General features: G+C 40.1%; 1 long non-coding RNA gene across 2 annotated transcripts in view; it reads left to right on the top strand.

Moving 5' to 3' along the window:
* The window catches only part of LOC118544547 (uncharacterized), a 353,084-nt gene that overhangs the window by 61,862 nt on the left and 270,973 nt on the right, over positions 1-20,249 (top strand). The gene's annotated exons all lie outside the window — the stretch shown is intronic.

Raw genomic sequence — 20,249 nt, forward strand, 5'->3', positions numbered from 1 at the left:
AACTCGTCATCAAAAGCTTAGAGTCACATCTTGAGTATTGAGGAAATCTCACCAAGGTGCAGAGTACTTAAGATCCTTGACAACATTTTGTGAGTTGATTAAAGATCCTGTGCTCTTGCTTCAGTTTCACATTTAGAGAAATGGGAGTCCCCAGAGGATAGAGGCATGTGCCTCTAAGGGCAAGCCTGTGACATACCATCCTGCATTGCCAGTGAGTCTGCCCCTCCTCCCCTACCTCCATCCCCCGTCGAGATTCCCTCCGAGACTTGATGGCAAGGCCATGACAGAAGGTTGCGATTTGGTGGGATGCCTACTAGATTGGAATCAGAAGACCTGGTTAGGAATCCAGGTGTTGATCAGATGCGGCAGAACGTTGAAAGCATTTGCACCATATTGAGCACCCACTGGCCCTCAAATGTTGATTCTGAATCTGAAATTGAAAAGTCAAAGTTTTGAAAGTCAAGGTTTACTCTATTTTATATGCACTGTTTAATAATGGGATAAAAATATATACTAGAAGAGGTCAGGCTTTTAATAATCCAATATAGTGAATCTCTTAATTCTTAATAAAAAAGTATAAAAAGATGAAATAATCTAGCCTGTAATTATTCTGCCAAGTCATGAGGTGTAAGCAGGTAATTTTAGAATGTTCTATAACTGTGCTTTGAACCATAGGTTGCATTAAAAGTCAGGGTAGTAATTTTTCAGGTCTCCCATGGCAGGATTTATTTTCTTAATATAGAAGTGTTCAGTTCATCATGCGAGCATTTTTATACAGGTTAGACCTCTTCTCCATGCCCTCAGATTTCTTTGTGTCCATCTACTTATGCTTATCCACAGCATGTGTGCAGTGCATTTGAGTGCATGTTCACTTACACACACACACACACACACATACACACACACCTCAGTACATGCAAATTAAACCAAGTACACATAATTGGTCACCTTTTGCCTTATAATTTGGATTTGGGGGGGAAAAATCCTCTCCTGTTTTTCTTCTTTCAAGAAAACTATGGAGAAATATATTAGCATCCTCACATTTATTGGCCTCATGCACTCCCATTCTTCCCTCACACGTAAACCTCATAATCTTGCCAAGGTTTTCTAATATTGGCATGTCAAATGCAGATTACAAACCCCCGTGGGCTGGATTCACACTGGCCTCTTGGCTTTTTACAGAACCTTACATAGCCTTGTCACTAGCTTGATGTTAAAGCAAATAATGCTAGCATCCTTTGTGAGGTCTTTGCACTGAAAACCGAGGAAATTCGACCACAATAAACCTGCTGCGAATAAAATCAGGCACTGCTGTAATTATTAGGTCAGAGGCAGGTAAGCGCAATTATTTCTTTACTGAACAAAGACAGGAGGGGAGTAGCTGGCTCTACAATGAGGGCAAGGTGCACAAGGGCTGGGGATGCTCAATCTAGAAGCCCACATGCCTTCAACACCCACAATCCTGCTTCCTATGTATTTTTCCTCTCTATGCTATTCTTTTTCTTTGTTTTTAAAAGCAGTCCTAAATTGCTTAACATTTTTTTTTTCCCTCCTCACACTTCTTTCTGTGCTTACAGGCAAGGACAGTAAATTAAGCATATCTAAGGATTTAATGCTGAAAATCACCTTGGATAATTGGCTTAAGGGGTTGAAGCATGCTTTTCCCTCCATCTCCTTGTCTTAATGCTACTTCTCCTCCGAGGGTACATCTGTCAATAATTGATGGAGCTTTCTTGGGTAAATGAGCTGTTGCTTGGGACATTATAAATCATATTTGGAATCAAGTTTGTTTTCAAGCTGCTTTTAAAGTGTCAGTGCTGTGCTAACTGAACAGAAAATGCTAAATGTTTGAGGGAGTAGTACAAGCCCTCAAGTGTTAAAGGCATGAGCCGGATTTAAGAGAACAAATGGAATTTATACCCTCTGAGGAAACAAGAATACATCTATTTTATCAGAAAACCATGTAGATGTGGCAAGGGACTTCCAGAAGGACCTGCCTGAGTACCTACTGCGTGCTGGGCACTGTGATCCATGATTCACTTAGGGTGCCTGAGTTAATCCTCAAAACAGACTCACCTGGCAGGTGTTATATGACTCTTCTAGAGATGAAGAAACAGAGGCTCAGAAAGGTTCGTTACCTCCTCCGCGTGTGCTGTGAGCAAGTGGTAGATTTGAAATTGGACTCAGTGGGACTGTGGAGTCCTCGCTCTTCTTACTCCATCGGAAGTTGGACATGCTCTGTGGCATGGTCTTCAGTCTTTGTTTGGTGGGGTCCTGGTGGTTTTCATGTGTTTGGTGTTGAGACAGGCCAGTGGCCCCTATCACCAAACCCCTCGCAGATCTCTTAGCTCTGCGGCTTCACTTTTATCTGTTTTGTATAGAGGGCTTGAGCATGAAATGTTGATAGAAAGTTTCTGCTGGTAAAAGGAGTTTGAAAACCACAGCTGTGTGAGAACAGTAAAAAAATCTATCTTATAAAATAAAGACATTAGCATATGTAAGAACATGTCTGCTATGTAAAAAGTTGGAAAATATTTTGCTCCTTTCTCTGCCTCAAAATGCATTCCCAAACAACATTCTAGAATGGCCCTCCTCTAAGCACTGCTTCAGCATGAGAACTAAGCTCAGACTGAGTCCTGTGTTTTCATTTTTGCTCAGACAGTCTTCAGTCTTATTTTCCTGTTTCCGCATCTGTAGGCTGAAGACAATACCGCTCATGCTACCAACCTCAGAACCTATTTGTGACGATCAAAGGTGACCAAAAATAAAAAGAACAATGGCTAGGATAGAAGGTATTGCTACTATTGCATTTTTTTGTTTTTGTTTTTTTTAGTGATCTATCTGAATCTTTTAGTTAAGATTTTAAAGGCAAAATGTTAAGAGTTGAGGGTATTTTAGCATGAGACAGATGGTGATGTAAAAGGCATAAAACTATTTTAAAAGCTCATTCAGAATAATTATTTTAGAGATAATGGTTTATTAAGTTCTTAATATCTGCCCTTGAGTTTTAGTTATTCACAATATTGGCTGCTGTTAATTTTCAAACTTTCTAGTGAAAAGATACAATAATGAATCACTTTGCTTTTTTTCTTCCTAATTGTCAGGGCAAGTAAATGCTAAATTTGAAAGGATGAAATGGCTGATACGAGACCAGAATTATCATCTGACTCAAGCTGATTTGATATAAGGAGGAGTTGTTTCCTGAATGTCTCTGTCATTCTTCCTTCCCTTCCTCCTACTTTTCTTCCCTGCTTTCCAGCAAACACTTATTAGACACCAGCGGTGTGCACATGTGAACATAGTCTCTGCTCTAAAGGTGCTCAGTCCAACATCTAAATAAATACACACTTCACTGTGATCACTCCCATGCCAGGTCTGCCTTCCCCTTACATGACGCCGCTGCAAACACCAGTGGGAGCCCCGAGGGCGAGATGCTCAGTGTGCATGGGGAGGTCCAATGAGGTCTCTTGGTGAGTGTTGAGCTACTAACAGCATGGATGACTTCATCTCCATGTTTCTTGGCTTCTTTTTTTCTAGTTACTTCTATTTCAACCCACTTGAACCCTGCTTATTCTCTTGGCCTTGTAATACAAAAGGATTCTCCTCTGCTAAAATCCTGGGGACTTTCTATATTTTATGCTCTTTTTCTTAGTTATCCTAGCTACATCTGTTTTTGACTTCACTAAGAGCTGAGATCTGTAGACACCTACTTCCATGATTCTTCTTCTTCCCTTGTCCCCCTCGAAGACCCTCCTGCCCTCCCTCTTCTTCTGCTTTATCTCTTTCTCATTCCATCCCTCTGCCACCCCTCATTTTGCAAAATCAGAGACAAGAAGGTTAGATTAGTTATGGGAGACCTGAGGAGAATGTATGGAGAAAATTGAGAAGAAAACAGATTTGAGAACCAATACTTTAATATTTTAATCTTGTTTTCCACTCTTCGCTGAATCCTCTTCAGATTTTCTGTAACTTTCTCAAATTTGATTTTCAATTGTTTTGGCTCATAGAAGGAAGACATAGTTTCTGAATAGTACCTGTGGGGGCAAGGTCTTCTTTTTACAGACAAGACTGCAGTTGATCGTGCTGGGTTGTGCAATTAATGTCTGTTGGTACAACCAGACCTATTTCTTAAGGATTCTGTATTTGGAGGCATTCAGTCTCTGCCATTTTAAGACAGTAGCCCCAAAAGGCACTTTTCCCTGCAGCAGAGGCCAGATTTGCAGGGCACTTGAATGAAAAGCTTTGTTTGCTGTGCATTAAAAGGAGAATTAAATTACAGAGCAGGATTGAGGTGAAATTGCAGGAGCCTCCTCTCTGTCCAGCCTCATACCTAATTGTACCCACTTTTCCCTGCAGGGCTGCTTTTCTTTCTTGAATCTGAGTGGTCGGCCCATGCTGTCGTAGCAGGGCCCGGTCAGGAGGAACATGTCTGAAGGTCTCAAATGGGTCTGCTGCAGTCTGTCAACTGCCACAATCAAAAGCTCACAATCTTTGGAGCAAGACTGCCCTGGTTCAAATCCCAGTTCTATCACTGATTGTCCATGAGCTTGGACAAGTGACTAATCTCTCTAAACCACTTAAAAAAAAATCTGTAAAATGGGGTACATAAAAATGATTTTTGTCCTAGGTCGTGTGAGGATTAACTGAGATCATGATAGCTCTATCTAGTCCTTGATAATGGTAAGACCTAGCATTTGTTGTAGGATTGACAAATTTCTGTGGAAATCAGTAATTAGAGTTAGGACAGTGAATGAAGATAAACTTTTCCTGATTCACCTAAAGTTAAGGGTTTGTCCAGGTGAATTTGTGTAACTCCTCTTAGTGTTTATCTTAGAATATTGCTAAATACTCATACTAGCTGATGTTGAGTCAGACACCAAAGTGACTGTTTTAACTTTAGGAGCTCATTTAATCCTCCTCACAATTCTGCTAGGTAGGTGAAAGTATCCCCATGGCAAAGATGAGACTATTGAGGCTTGGAAATGTTAGGTAATTTGTCTGAGGATTCATACCTAGGTCTGTCTGTGCTAAAGCCTTTATTCTGCTACCACACCATGGCTTTTGATCAGCTGGTTATTGTCACCAGGTAGCTTGTTTTTTTCTGAAATTGTCTACCACTTCCAAACCGGACTTTGAAATGTCCCCCTTTCTACCGCATTGGGCACAGACTCAAAATTCTAGTTATTCATTTACTCACTCCTGTGTCTTCTGCATATTCAGGGATCATATCCTCCTGGCTGTTTGTTCATGGAAAGTGCTCTCTGCAGATCTAAACCTATCCTTTCTCTAAGGTTGGGCTTAGAACTTATCTTCTGTAAGAAACATCCATCCTGTGGTTAAGATGCATATTCAATCTAGTGCCATATTGATCTCCCCTTTTATGAATTCTTACCTGTGCATTTTAAAGAGTATAACATTGTATAGTACTTAGTCATTCTTACATGAAATAGTCGTCATTGTCACCATCACATTTATTGAACACTTGCTTGGTGCTAAACTCTTGACAAGCCTTATCTCACTTAATCTCATGTGAACTCTACTAGTTAGGTTCATCTAAAATCCTCATTTTATAGAGGAGTAAGTTGCAATTTTGAGAGGTTAAGTGACATGCCTAAAGTCACAAAGATGATGGAGCCAGGATTCAAATATTCTCCCCTTGGAGCCCAATCTCTTATTCACTACATTTGCCACCCACTTTAGTCCTGTGTTCTCAAATGCAATGTGAGGTCGCCCCTAGAGTTCATCCCGTAGTACCAAGGCACTTGATGAAGGGAGTTTCGCTGGTTGGTTCATTCAGTGGATGTTTTGAGTGCATATACTGTGGTGGTCATTGAGGATGGTACAAACAAAGGCCGGTTCTGATCCTTACCTATCTTCACAGGGGTCTATCAGACCACTCAGGCCATAGAAAGTACTTCAATATCCATCTCGTCTATAGAATGAGGGACGAGGAGTTATTGACCTCTAATGAAAAACAGGTCACAGATCAATGGGTGGGTGTCCAATACCTTGAACTGATGATATTCGGTTCCACTACTCCATTTCTGGTGGTCAGTTGGATCCATTGATCACATTTACCTTAATTACTTTTGGGAGGAAGCTCTTTAGTTTCTTCCATGTCTGAAGAAAAATGCATGCAACTGTTTTCTTGAAAAGATGAAATTGTGCATGGAAGAGAAGATCATTAACAGTGACGGTAAGGAGACAAAGCAAATTGCAGTGTAACCTGGCTCTCTGCCAGTAAAATTAACACAATCCTAGCAACTGTCTCACTGTTCGCTGTATGCTAGGCACTGCTCTAAACACCTTATATATAGTTTATTTAATCCTCACAACAACCCTATGTGGTGGGAATAGTATTTTAAGATTATCATAGATTTATAAATCATCTCAGGGAGATTAAAGAATATGGCCATGAGTCACAGGGCCATGAGTCATCACTTGGTCCGCCTAACACCCATGGCCAAATTCTAACCACTTTATTGTACTGTCTACCAGAGTCTCTTATGGTGGATAACTTCTTACAGGTCGTGGTGGGAGGGGACAGGAAAGGGAACAGAAAGAGAAAGGACCCACCTCACATTGGTTGAACTCTAAATATTGTGGAGGCACTTTATATAACTAAAACTCTGTAAGATCAGAATCGTCTCTTCGTTTTACAGATGAAAAAACTGAGTTTTTGAGGTTAAGTGACTTTCTCGACGTCATTCTCTTGGCAAGTATAGAATTCAGCTTTGAATCAGCCCGTGCTCTCTCTGCCCCCTCTGAAGTATTTAAATAGAAGACCCTTCTTGTTCCATAATGTATCTGTGAGCTATGGCAACATCTACATTCTGTGGCATTTTCCTTTTCATAAACAGCTTGTGTTTTGGAACTCTATTTTTGTAGTCCTCCTTAAGAAATTATATTTGCTACAAAAAAGAATGAAAATTTGAGTGATACGGTAGAACAAAATATGACTGACTGACTAGGGCAAGGTTGAAAGATGGTGCTTTTCAGCGTTTTGTGTCCTGTTCTTAACTCTCTTGTCAGCTAGTTACATGGAGAAGTGACAAAACCACTTTATCTTCCTGGGGTTTAGTTTCTACAGTGGAAGAGTTGGAGGAGATGGTTTCAGTGTCCTTTACAACCACAGAACTCTGTGATGGTTTGAAGGCCAAACTGTAGAGAGTTCGAGCTTTGGAAAGGATCGGCTTGAGAGGATCAGCTCTATCTCCCAATCCTTCCACACCTTTGCATACCTGATGCAGGCTCTTGGGTCTCTTGCCATAAGTCCTTGCCTTGCATCTTTTTACCACAGTGTCTTAGTTTGTCTTTAGATTTGCTGTCTTGCCCCAAGACCCAAAACAAATATCCTATTTGAAACATTCTCATATTATATAAGACGAAATAACCCCTTGAAAAAAATGTTGAACTATCACGAAGCTCTTTACTTACTCAGTTAACGACCTCTCGTGGGGAGATACAGAACGAATAATGGAATCTGTACCACCAGCTCTCACCTCAAACATTTTAGTAATGATATAACCACATCTAAAGCACAGATCTGACCAGGTCACTTCCCTGCTCAAAATCCTTTAATTGGCTCCGTCCATAGGGTCATCTCTAAGTTCTCTCTCTCTCTCCTCTTTGTTTTGTCCTTCCTGCCCAGCACTCCTGGGACACACTGTGCTGTTTCTCGCCTCTGTGTAGCGTGCCTGGCCACCAGCCAGTTGCTCTTCATCCATTAGGTCTCAGTTCTAGTGCCACTTCCCTTAGACTCGGTAGGTGCCCTGCCTTGGTCTCCAGGCAATACCATTGCCTCTGCTGATATTGAAAATACTTATTTAATCTGTTTCTCCCAACAAACTGGGAGCCTTTTAAAGAAACTAGGTTTGTATCTTATCCATCTTTGAATTCCTGGTACCATCATGGTCTTTGGCACACAGTAGATGTTCAATAAATGTTTACTAAATAAATGAATATGTGGACCCCCTCAGTGATAAAGAAATATCAGCTTGTAATTGTTAGGACATTCTTCTTTATATGCAGCTGAACTGTCCTTCTCTAATGGCCCAGATTTTGACCCCTGGAGTTATTCAGAACAATTCCCTTTCTTCCACCACAATACAACCTTTTAAGTATTAGAATTTGGTTAAATCTTCTGTTCTCAGGGCTAAATATTCTTAGTTCCTCCATGTGCCTTCTTATGCTGGATTGCACACTCCCTCATTATACTGCCTGGTCTCTCTTGCTTACATTCCAGTTGCCCCTCTTACACTGATATGCCCAGATCAGAACTCAAGGTACCAGTAATTATTCCAAATGGCAACAGCCCCAGGGGGATAATCCCCTCTTCTGCCCTGTTTACTAAACTTAAAAGTTACCTAAAAGTTGCATAAGGGAACAGTGACTTTAGTAATATAATACATATAATAAAATATACATGTAACAAAGTATATCAGTGTATTTAAAATATAATAAAAATATAACAGAAAACCCCCAAAAGCTCTTTGTACTTTATTTTAGGACTCTCTTACAATAACACTGCGGGGGAGGGGAGAGCTAGGTACAGCTGTTATTCTGTTCCCCTTACAGATGAGAAAGCTCAGAGTGGAGAGAGGGTTATGTTACTTTTTGGAAGGCATAATAAGAAAGTGAGTGGTGGAGACACGATTGGGTCCTGGACTGACTTGTTTAGAGCAAGTCCCATGTACTCATCCAGTAACTATACACTGATGCCCTATGAGCCCTCTGTGAGCTTCCTGCTACTAAGTGCAAAATGTACTCGTTTCTAAGGTATAGATGATACTTAATTTTTATCGTGCTCTCAGGAATCCTTGTCCCCATAGAGGTTAAGAATCCCTGTGTTAAAGGTAGACTGACATTGAGCTTGTAGCCAATTTAAACACCAAATTCGTTTTCCGGTATACCGCTCCTAAACATCTTCCCTTCACTAGTGTACTGTGGTTTCCTGGATCTACCTTTGGCACAATAGTACACTTATCCCTGCTGAATTTCATCTTGGTACTTCTGTCTGTTTCAAGGCCATTTCTCTTCATTATTGTACCTCTGTTCACATACTTGCTATTTCTTTAAGTAATCTGTTGAGCATTCCTTTTTGATCATTATCTAACTCATTGCTGGTAATGAAGGCTGACCCAGGAGAGGGTAATTGCTATGAAAATGGTTTGCAAAGCCTGCGTCTCCTCTGCATTTATTTATCTCTTGACGTTGCTCCTCAGGAGTGAGCCATTGCTCTCAATCAGTGGCAGCCTTGCTGTGTCCCTGATTCAGGATTTCTGAGAATCCGCTGTTCTGGTATCTTAGGTGAGACTTAGTTTCACAGTATGGCATTTACTCTCGGCCTTCTTTGGTACTCTAGCCTTCTCCAGGCTTTCCAGTTAATCAGGAGTCATTTTCTTCCTGTACCTCTTTTGAAGCACGTCCCATCTCTTGCCTAACCCCCCAGTATTTTCTGAGAACCCAGGCCCCTGTCTGCTCTCAGGTAACAGGAGTAAGGTCAAACTCGATTTCTTTATTCCCAAGTTGTCAGGTCATTTTAAAGAAAAACAGCGCTCTGATATTAACTGTGGGACAGCTTCAAGTCTTCCTGTTTATTTTCCAACACATCTGCAATATGGGCTACAACTAGAGACATTAAAGGATCCTTTCAACAATACATATTTTTAATTTCAGAGGGAAAATTAGCACTGGCTTTAGATTTTTCTGCAAGCTTTAGTTAGACTGACTCACCTTCTCTGTGATTGGTAATAATCTACTTCTTTGTGCTCTTTTTAATCTTTTAGGTTTCCTACCTATATTTTGTCATCTCTGGTTTTTCTCCTTTATAACAAGTGTTATTTGATTCTATAGTCATGATTTATACCTTTGATTTTATCCCGTTTTTCAAAGCGATCTTTTCCCATCAAAGGCTCCACCTGCTGATTGATTCTGATTCCCCCACTCAATCCCCCCCACCTTCTCTAATAGCATTTTGAACCATTTTTTCCCAGTTTCATATGAATCCTGTTATGTTTTTATCATTCCTTAGGAACTATGTAAGCTTGGCTCATGATTCCCTTTAACTTTTAATAGCCTTCGGTGTCAATCCCAACTTCACAAGCAAGGAAGTGCTGAAGGGACTCCATAGCAACCACCAATTTGTGTATCCTTTTCTAAGTTGGATGACACTTGGCACTTTGGCCTTTATGCTGGAGATTTATAAGGAAGATGTTTTAAATGTTACTGTTTCAAACCTTATTTTTCAAAGGTTTTCACTGTGGAGTGGAAAAAGAGAACCAGACTTGGGTTTGCGTTTCAGCCGGATCACTTACTGGTGTTGTTACCTTGGGCGCCTCACTTTACTTCTGCAATCCTCAATAGCTTCCCATTTTAAATGGGGAAGCAACTCCTACCTGTCACTGTATGGGACTGCTGCTAGGAATGATTGAGATGAATTTGTTAAACACGAAATTACGCAGCACTCTATAAGACAGAAGGTACTATGCACGCAGACAAAGCAGAGCTAAGAATTACACTGGTCATTCTCAGTTGTTCTTAATTCTTTTTAATTTCTGGAATTGAAGGTTTTTGAATTCTATTTCTGTTCAGTTTCATATCCCATTTCCTTTCCTCCGCCTCCCTGCCTGTGTACCCAAGAGCTGGCCCCAATTTAAGTTGCAGTCGGCATCTGGCTAGTGCCCAGACCAATCAGTACTTCAGCCCTGCCCAGGCATTTTGCTGGACAGAAGCCTCAATGTGGTGAATAGCATGGTGTGGCTTGGATTCTTTACCTCTCCTTGCATCCCTTCTTTGTCCTGACTCCAGGTTTATTCTTGTGACTTGCTCTAGCACATGGATTAGTAGCAGATGTGATGGAGGCAGAACCTTGAAAACCGTGTTTGGGCCTGAGCTTGCTCTCTCACTCTTGTGCCTTTGCTAATGCCCTGTGAACACACCCAGCTTAGACTGCTGGTCCCAGAAGGGAGAAAGGGACATGTGGACTATGGTGGAACATTCCATCTTCCCAGCTGGGGCCAATCCATTTCAGCCAACAACCAGCTGACCCCAGATATGTAAGCAACCCTTGCCTAGATCGGCAGAGCCACCTAGCTGACGCCCAGCTGGCCCCCAAGACTGTGAGCACAAACATTTGTTGTGGTATGGCTCTGAAGTTTTGTGGTTGTTTGTTAGACACTTTAATCCTAGCAATAGGAAATGGATACAGTAGACGTCATAACCCTCTGACTTTAAACCTGGCTCTAAGAACAGCAGTCTCAGAGCTTATGGTCCTGAAAGTATTGCAATAGGCAAAATTGAGGTTTCATAATCACAAGAGACCTAGGGAAGGAATGACTAAAATGTTATTCAATATATTTTTAAATGCAGAGATTCTTCAGCATGAAAAGCCTCCTTTGGTGGGTAACCCATCTCTTGAATCACCTTCAGTGGTTAAGGAGAAATGACTGTGGCATTATGATTTGCTGAGGCAGAGCCTCATACAAGTGTTAAGCTACGTGGAAGGCATCACTTTTAAAAGCTTTATACAGAGCTTTTTAGTCTGAAATTGAACGTATTTTTCCTTCCTTTCATTTTCACCAAGTGCCGGCAGAATGCTTGTGTAACTGCCTCTTCACTAATTATCACCCCACTTCAGGACACATTTTTCTAGACCTGTTCTCTGATCTATGTATCGATAAGTGAAACGTATTTGATTTCTCTGTCCAGCCTCCATAGATCCCCTCTTGTGTCGTGTAGTGAAGGGGAGAGTGATATGTGGCTGATGGTGGAAAGACAATATGTGAAGTATTAATTGCTATTCACCTAGCTCTACGGACTTTTAATCCCATGACCCTGTTCCCTTCCATTGTGTCGGAAGATATGTGAGGCTGACATTCCACATGGAGGGTACAGTCAGGGAATACACACGACAATGGAGGTTGTCAAGAGGACAGAGAAACCGATGTCCATTTCCTGACTTTTAAAGTTAAAAGTCTCAAATCATCTTTCCATATTTTTCCTTGATCTCTCCTTTCTGTCACCCCTCCCTTACCAGATAAAGATGCTTCCAACTGAAGAGAGGGAAGAAAATTGGAAAACTAATAAAGATAGACACTGGTTTTAGAGCGAAGTCCCTATTTTGGGCCAAGTCCCAAATAATGAACCAAGTAATTAGGCTAAGAGACTCTAAGACCCCCAGGTAAGTGTTAGGGTCAAGGGAACCAGTGTTGTAGAAGACATTGTGACAGCATGCTAGTATTTGGGCCCCACTCTTCTTCTGGGCATAGGGAGCATTGTACTGTCCCTCTACCTTGAAGATAGGCATGACCCTGTGACTTGCTTTGACCAACAAATTGTTAATGGAAGTGACACGGATCATTTCCTTATTGAAGCACCTAATTGCTGGTGCTAGAGGTTTCCAGCCTGCTTTTTTTTCTTGCTGGTCTACAAGCCTGAGCCAAGATGTGAAAGACAGATGTCATGGAGAGTATTCTGGACTTGTGATGGATTTTATATGAGTTAGGAATGAAGTTTTACTGATATTTTGGGTATAATTTATTCCTACAGCATAATCTACTCTATCCTGAGTAGGATGTCTTCTATTTCCCATCTGAGTGGCTGGAAAGGAGAGATATCACAAAGATTCTTAGGCCACTCAACGTGGGAGGGCTTGACGACAGATCCTAACTGTACCATATCCCAGGGATGATGTGAAGCAGTAAACACTGACATTTCTCATGTCCCAAACAAGGATGCATATTTTATTGAGAGAGAAACCTGGATATCCAAAGGATTCTCAAGGTCATGACAAGGGGACGCAACTGTAAGTGGTGGCATGGGTTAATCAGTCTGAGACCAGATGAGTGCAAGCCCATTTTGAAGTGTAGCAACACTAAGAACCAGATATTATGATGGTATATATCAGTGGATGTCAACTCTGGACAACCACAGAGATGTTTTCTCAAGATACTGCATTACTATGTAAACACTTAAGATAGAATCAGCCCTGTAGAGAAAGAAGAGGCAAATCCATAATATGATTGAGTATTATAATGAAATACCTAAGAAGTTACTGAGGTTGTTGAATTTACTTAGAAGTGACTAGATTCAATTTGTTATCGGGAAGCATGAAGGGCTTATGACAGAAATTATTTCAGAAAAAGTTCTATATTTGCAGATCTGAGCTTGTGGCTATGAAAATCACACACCTCCTATTTTTGTAAGAGGATGGAACCTAACAGAATTTTCAAAGAATGGGATTAATGATTTAATAGAAAAACATAAAACCATGTTATTTCACAACTTGGCTATTGTTTTTGGTGGTGAGGAATTATTGTATTCCCTTACCCAATTAGAACCCTCCTGGGCCTCCTCTTGAGAACCTGGACTGGACTATTACCATTGGACACTGGGCTGTACCTGCCCTCCTGCCTCTGTAAGATCAGCCTTTTGGCTGAGGCGCTTGAGCTCTGGCTTACTGTGTTGGGTGGGTCTCTAGCAAGGTGCTGGCTGCCTCAGGGACAAAACTGTAGGCTACTTTGCCAAATGATCAGCCTGCACAACGACTCTTGGTGTTTAGTGGCCCATAACAGTGGGCACAAATGTTGGAGGTGTTGGATATTCTTTTGTTGGTTAGCAGTTCCTCATTGATGTAGACACCTTGCAGGAAAAAAAAAAAAAAACCTATTTAAAATCTATACATGAGATGAAGATACCACAAAGGTACAGAATAATGCCATCATTCATATCATGCTACACATTTGAAAAGTACTCATTAGAAAAATAAAATTAAGTTGCAAATGGTTTAGAGTAACTGGTTTAAAATAGTCTTTCAAATGCCAAGAATGTGGCAAAAAAGAAAAATAGCATGCCCAGAGTGATGTAAGAATCTCAAAAGGAGTTGAAACATGAGCAAACTCTTTTGTAAGCATATTAATACACGGCTTTCATTAAACCTACTTAACAACTTCATGAAGAAGATTTATGTGTGCTGATAGATGAGAAAACTGAGATACAGACAATAACTCTTCAGTGTTACATAACCAGGAAAATAATACTGTTCTTTGTTTTTAACCATCAAGTCTAAGCTCTATTTTAGCACCATTCTGTATAGACTTCATACCACCTTGTTTGGACTCCTTCCCCATTCTAATTGGTGCTCCTGATAGGTGATACTGCTTTAGACAAACGTAGGTGAATATTATCAAAGTTTTCACTTATTTTTTTCTTGGGTGGATTGTGGTTTGGATCCTGAATTATGGGAACATCCCCATTTTTTAAAAAGATTTTATTTGAGAGAGAGAATGTGCCCATGAGTAGGGGGAGGAGCAAAGGGAGATGGAGAAGCAGACTCCCTGCTGAGCAGAGAGGCCGATGAGGGGCTCAATCCCAGAACCCTGAGAACATGACCTAGGCAGAAGGCAGACACTTAACCAACTGAGCCACCCAGGCGCCCAGGAATATCCTCATTAAGGTTTGCTTAACTCAGTAGTTCTCAGCCTTGGCTGTACATTAGAACCACCTGGGAAGCTTTTCAACCTCCCTGGTACTCGGAATCCACTTCAGTCCAGTTAAATTATAATCTCTGCAGGGTGGAGCCCAGACATTTAAAAAAGATCCTCGGTGATTCTAATGTGTAGCCAGGGCTGAGAACCACTGGCTTAGTTAAATTTTAACACATTGAAAATCAGATTCTAACAGGAGAAAACAATTAACGCAGGTGCGAAGTCAACATGCTAAGCAATCCGTGATATCAAAACAAGTAATCATCAGTAGGAGGTAGAGAAAAGAACTCTAATCAGTCATTAGGAAGGCCCACCGGGATCTCTACCTCAGGATGTTATTCCGGAACTTGAGAAATGAATGAGCTCTTAGTTTCGGTATTGGCATTGAAATCTCTTATTATTTCAGATTTTTAAAAAGAGAAGAGGGAAAATAAATGAGGAAACTCTGTGGAGGCTGATGCTTTGGAATTTTCCCAGGCTTTCATATTTGTGAAGTACGGTGTTTGATCAGGAATGGGATGTCTGCATAGCAATAGAACACAGAAGTTTTATTTACAGGGCACATGTTCCGTGCTGGGGGACACAATGAAGCCAGTGCCTGCCCGAGAGGAGTTTACATTCTATCTGGAAAGACTGGACGTGTATCAGGAGTGATCTTACAATAATGTGGCTGAATCCACAAAATACATTTAAACCTTAATTCTTCATTTAAAGCTGTATCTTGTGTTTAAAAGGGTGCTACAGTGGGGGCACCTGGGTGGCACAGTCAGTTAAGCGTCCCACTCTTGGTTTTGGCTCAGGTCATGATCTCAGGGTTTTGAGATCGAGCCTCACGTCTGGCTCCGTCTGGCTCTGTGCTGAGCATGGAGCTTGCTTAAGATTCTCTCTCTCCCTCTCCCTCTGCCCCTCCCCACTGCTCATGTGCACTCTCTCTAAAAAAAAAGGTGCTGCAATGAATCATGGTAAGACATCCCAAATGCTAAATGAGTGTTAACCTCAAATCATACCATACAGTTGTGAAAAAACAATGTAGCTTAGCCATCATCTTCTGTTTCCCTTATCTGTGCCTACACTGAGTACCAACGCATGTCCATTTTAGCTTTTCAACATGACTAAATTCATCCTCTTCTTCGTATCTTCAGTGTCTCCAGTTTAGGCATTTCTTTCCTGGCCTGTAGGAAGAGTCTAGTGCCTGCTTCTAGCTCTTTTGAATTCTAGTCAGTTTCAGGCTAGAGAAGCCACAAGATGGCTCTCCGGTGTCTGCAGGAAAAGATTCAAGATCCAAAGCTTGACATTCAGACCTACTACTCCAAGGATGATTCTCAGGCCAGCAGCATTGGCCTCATCTGGCAGCTTGTTAGAAAGGCAGAATCTTAGAAGCTGCACTTCATACCTTACCTATTAAACTAGAACCTGTATTTTAACAAGATCCCTAGATTATTGGAGCATACAATAAAGTTTGGGAAGCACTTGTGTGTTATTACGATCTGGCTTCAGCCTTTTGTTTTTTCCTTTCTCTTCTGGCCATTGCGTGTTCCAGAAATATCAGACATACCTCAGAGGGACTGTCCTTCTCAACACGGTCCTCTTGGCAAATACCAGCTTGTTCTTTAAAGACCTCTCTCTGGAGCAATTTCCTTTGTGAAGTTTTCCCTGTCATTTCCTAGACAGTTAATCCTGTCCTCCTCTGACAACTTGCATTATATATAGAAAACTCTAGTGTTGAAATTGCTTCTTGACCTGTTGCTTTTGCTCACCAGCCCATAAATGCCTGAAAGGCAGGGCTTGTGTGTTTCTTATCTCAGTATGCCCGGTTTGTAGTACAGGGCAGGGCACATGGCAGTCAATTAGTATTTCACATTTGTTGTTTGGAATTTGGTCTGATAAAAGCCTTCACCTGCAGGTGTAATTCTGCTTCAGCTTCAGTCATATATGAAGAAAAGAATTCTTAAGCTATTCTGGGCCTTGTAAGTTGTAGTATTCATTTTCTTCAATAAAAACCACTGGGTATCTGTATTTTTTCCTGTGTAATAGCTTTCCTCTTTATCCACAATGCCTTCATTTTGGCCCAGCCTTCTGATTCGGGCTTTTCAGCTGTATCTTGGTTTTAACTTAGAGTTGTAGCAGGGCTCTGATATCAACAGGAGATGGGCAACAGCTGGTCCAGGGCCATCTGTCCTCACAGGCTTTGGGGCTGGCAGTCTTCTGCTCCTTCTTTGGACATTGGAGTCTTTTTCCAAGCTGTTTATGGTTTCTTCTGCCTAGACACCCTCCCTTCTGTTTTTTCTAAGACACCCTGCCTGTTGTGTGAATTTTCTTTCCTTTTACTTCCTTCATAAACTATCCAGGTTTTCCCAAGGACAGAGTTGCCAGGTTTATCATATAAAAATAGTCTGCTTGATTAAATTTAAATTTCAGACAAACAACAAATCATTTTCTATCATAAATAGATCCCATGAAAAATATGGAACATATTTATATTAAAAAAATCTTTTGTCATTTATCTGAAATTCAAGTTTAACTGGGCATCTAGTGTTTTATCTGCAACTCCCGCAAGGGCTTAATCTTTGAAAAATCTCACACCTTTTATCTTCTCTAAAGGGAGGAGGTAGGGGGCACCTGGGTGGCTCAGTTGGTTAAGCGTCCGACTCTTGATTTTGGCTCAGGTTGTGATCTCAGAGTCGTGAGGTCAAGCCCCATGTTGAGCTCTGCGCTCAGCGGGGAATCTGCTGGAGATGCTCTCTCTCCCTCTACCTCTCCACCCTCCAACTCGCTCTCTCTCTTTTTCTCTCTAAAAAATAAATAAATAAGTAAATAAATAAAATAAACTGAGGAGGTAGAACAGTTTTGAAGGAGAAAGAGAAAAATTCAAGGAGAAACAGTCACATATTAAGATTTCATGATATCATCCTGTCAAAATAACTATGTTTAATAAAGCTCTCATTTTCAAGCAAAAGAAAAATCTTCAGTGGCATATAGAAACTTTGGTAATCTCTCATAGGTAATTTGTATTTCCAGGGAAGTTGGTTTCAGCAGAGTTGCGAGGTCGTAGAGAGTAGCAGTTAAGAGTGCAAGTTGCAGAGTCAACCCTTGCTTTCTAATCCTGATTCCACCATTAACTGTGTGACATCAGACAGCTCATTTCTTTTTCTGGGCCACGGTTTTCCCCCTCTGCAAATGGAGATAATAATTGTATCTACAAAACAGGAATTTTTATGAGGATTAAATCATGTCTTGGCAGATGGTAAATACTCAATAAAAGGTTATTTGCCAGTATTCCTTCTACTGCTAAATGGTTATCTCTAGTCAGTGTGCTAAGCATGTCTCCAGGAAGTCAGGAAGCAATTTTACATTTGATTATCAGAATGGTTGAGAGGAACGGTGTGGTTGGAGCTGGATTTTAGATATATGGATGGTATGAACGTTGCTGCAGGTGCCCCTAGCCCGATGGATCACCACTGACTTGAGATGTATGTGTAATACACAGTTGCACAGAGTAAGTCCTATTCTCCTGAGATCCAAGTGAATAGGACTCTTTTAACATGTATCCAAGGTCTTTATCAAAATGAAATGTCGCTTTTAAGTGGAAATGTTTTTGCTTTTTAGGAAGTATACTGAGAACAGCGTGGGAAAATAAATGACCCCAAGATTCTATCGTTGTGCTAACTGTATTTTCCAAATAAATGAAAAGAAAGATGCTCTGACAGAGGAGTATTTTATGAATTTTAAATGCATACTAAAATGTAGTCTTTTGAACAGTTTTAAAATTAAATTAGCAAGTATCTTTTATTTAGAATTTTAGAAATTTAAATTCATAAGTAATCCTTGATAGTTATAGAAGAAAAGGCAGTGAAGATAAATACAATAGGAAAAGAATCTGATTATATGGAGTTAAGATAAGGCATGTGTTGTTTTGATAAGTATATCTGTATAGTATATAAATAACTAGTAACCATTCATATGTATTTACACATAAATATATGTTTATATTTAAACGTAATAATAATACATATTATAGGCAATACACATATAATATATGATATATAATGTAGCATTATTAAATATTATGTAATAATAAATCTATTAAATAAATATTTAAAAATATGTATATATAACCAGTGAGTTTATAATTTTTTTCCCTGACTTTTTAAATAAGATTTAACTTGGTCTTGTAAGTTTACTTTTTATATATAAGGGGTATTAATACAAAAGAATATAATTATCCAAGACAGTCTGAAGAATTCTGAAATGTATAGCTATTATACGGGTGAATTTGATCATGTTCCAGATGATCTGTGTAATATTTTAGCAAGTAACAAAACAACTACATTTTTCATAAGATGGTATGCCAAGTGGCCATAATCTTGTAATATGAAAATATTAAGAACAGTTACTGTTTCTGTTAAATGTTAATACCCTAACTCATTTATTTTATTCAGTTATCCGATTAGCCACTTAAGTATCATTGGGGACATTATAGGTACTATGTTTATAGTGTATGCCCTTGCAGAGCTCAGAAATCTAATGGGGGCGGTAGATAATAAATAGGCAAACAAATTAATATATAATCAAAAATTTTGATAAGAAAAATAATAGTGTGCTTGGATTACAGATAATAATCTAGCCTAAGATTAGTGAACAGGGCAGGCTTAGACATAATACAGAGATAAGAAGTGTTGTATTTGTTGCTCAGTATTTTAATTCTCATCAGAAACCAGTGAGGAAAGTTTTATTAATATCCATTTTGCAGATGTAAATATGAAACTCAGAGAAGTTAGAAAGTTCATTCTAGTTGTGGTGTGGGAGAGCATTTTGAAGTGTATATTTTTGTTGTTTTTACTGCTTACCCACTAGAGCCCTTCCTGACCACTGGGGTTTGTGTAATGCCAGAGTAGCCTGGACTGATCCCTGGAGGTTAAAGTCACCAGATGTCCATAATTAGTAGTGACAGGCTCCCTTTAATCTTCCTTTCCCATATTTATTTATTTAGGACACAACTCTGAAATGCATTTTTAATAAGGTAGAGAACTATTGGCTTTAGGACAAATTTTAGAATGTTTGGAGCAATGGATACATAAATACACTTTAGGATCTTTCACAAACATGAATTTGGGCAGCTAAACTTTTGGGAAGAAATGAAGAGCAGAGTTCAAAGGTCATCAGTGCTACTAAGCACCTTGGATACAGGGATTACTATGTAGGGCAGACCCATGTGCTTGGACAACCAAGAGGGCAGCAGATAGAATCAGGATCCAATAGAAATACTTCCACCCCCCAGCCCAGCGGGAATCTAACTAAGGTATGCACCTGAATGGGTCCTCATATCCTATAGGTTTAGTGGGCTTCAGAGCACCTATGATCAGAACCAGAATCTTCCTCAGAAAACTGTCCTAGATTATCTATGTCTGTTTTAACACGGAAGTTTGAATAGGTGATGAGGGCTCAGTGTTTTACTCTGTATTATGGCATAATCATAGTGTATTTATGTTAGGTAACTTGTAAAACAGGTATTTTTGATTTTCTATCGTGATTATAAACAAAAAGAAAACCCAATCAATAGTGTGTCTAATTGAATAGTATATCTTGTTGCATCCTGAGGAAACAGAGGATGTAGGTATAAATAACCATTGGCTGTACACTATCTGAATCTTGGAGGATATTTTTCCACCTGGAGAGGTTTTGGAAATGGTGGCTATGGATGTCATCAGAGGACTTTGCCCTCCTCTCTTGCTCTAGTTAGAGAGATTGAAAGGGACCATTAAG

Source organism: Halichoerus grypus, chromosome 14 (assembly GCF_964656455.1).
Source record: "Halichoerus grypus chromosome 14, mHalGry1.hap1.1, whole genome shotgun sequence".
In the NCBI taxonomy this organism is placed as follows: Eukaryota; Metazoa; Chordata; class Mammalia; order Carnivora; family Phocidae; genus Halichoerus; species Halichoerus grypus.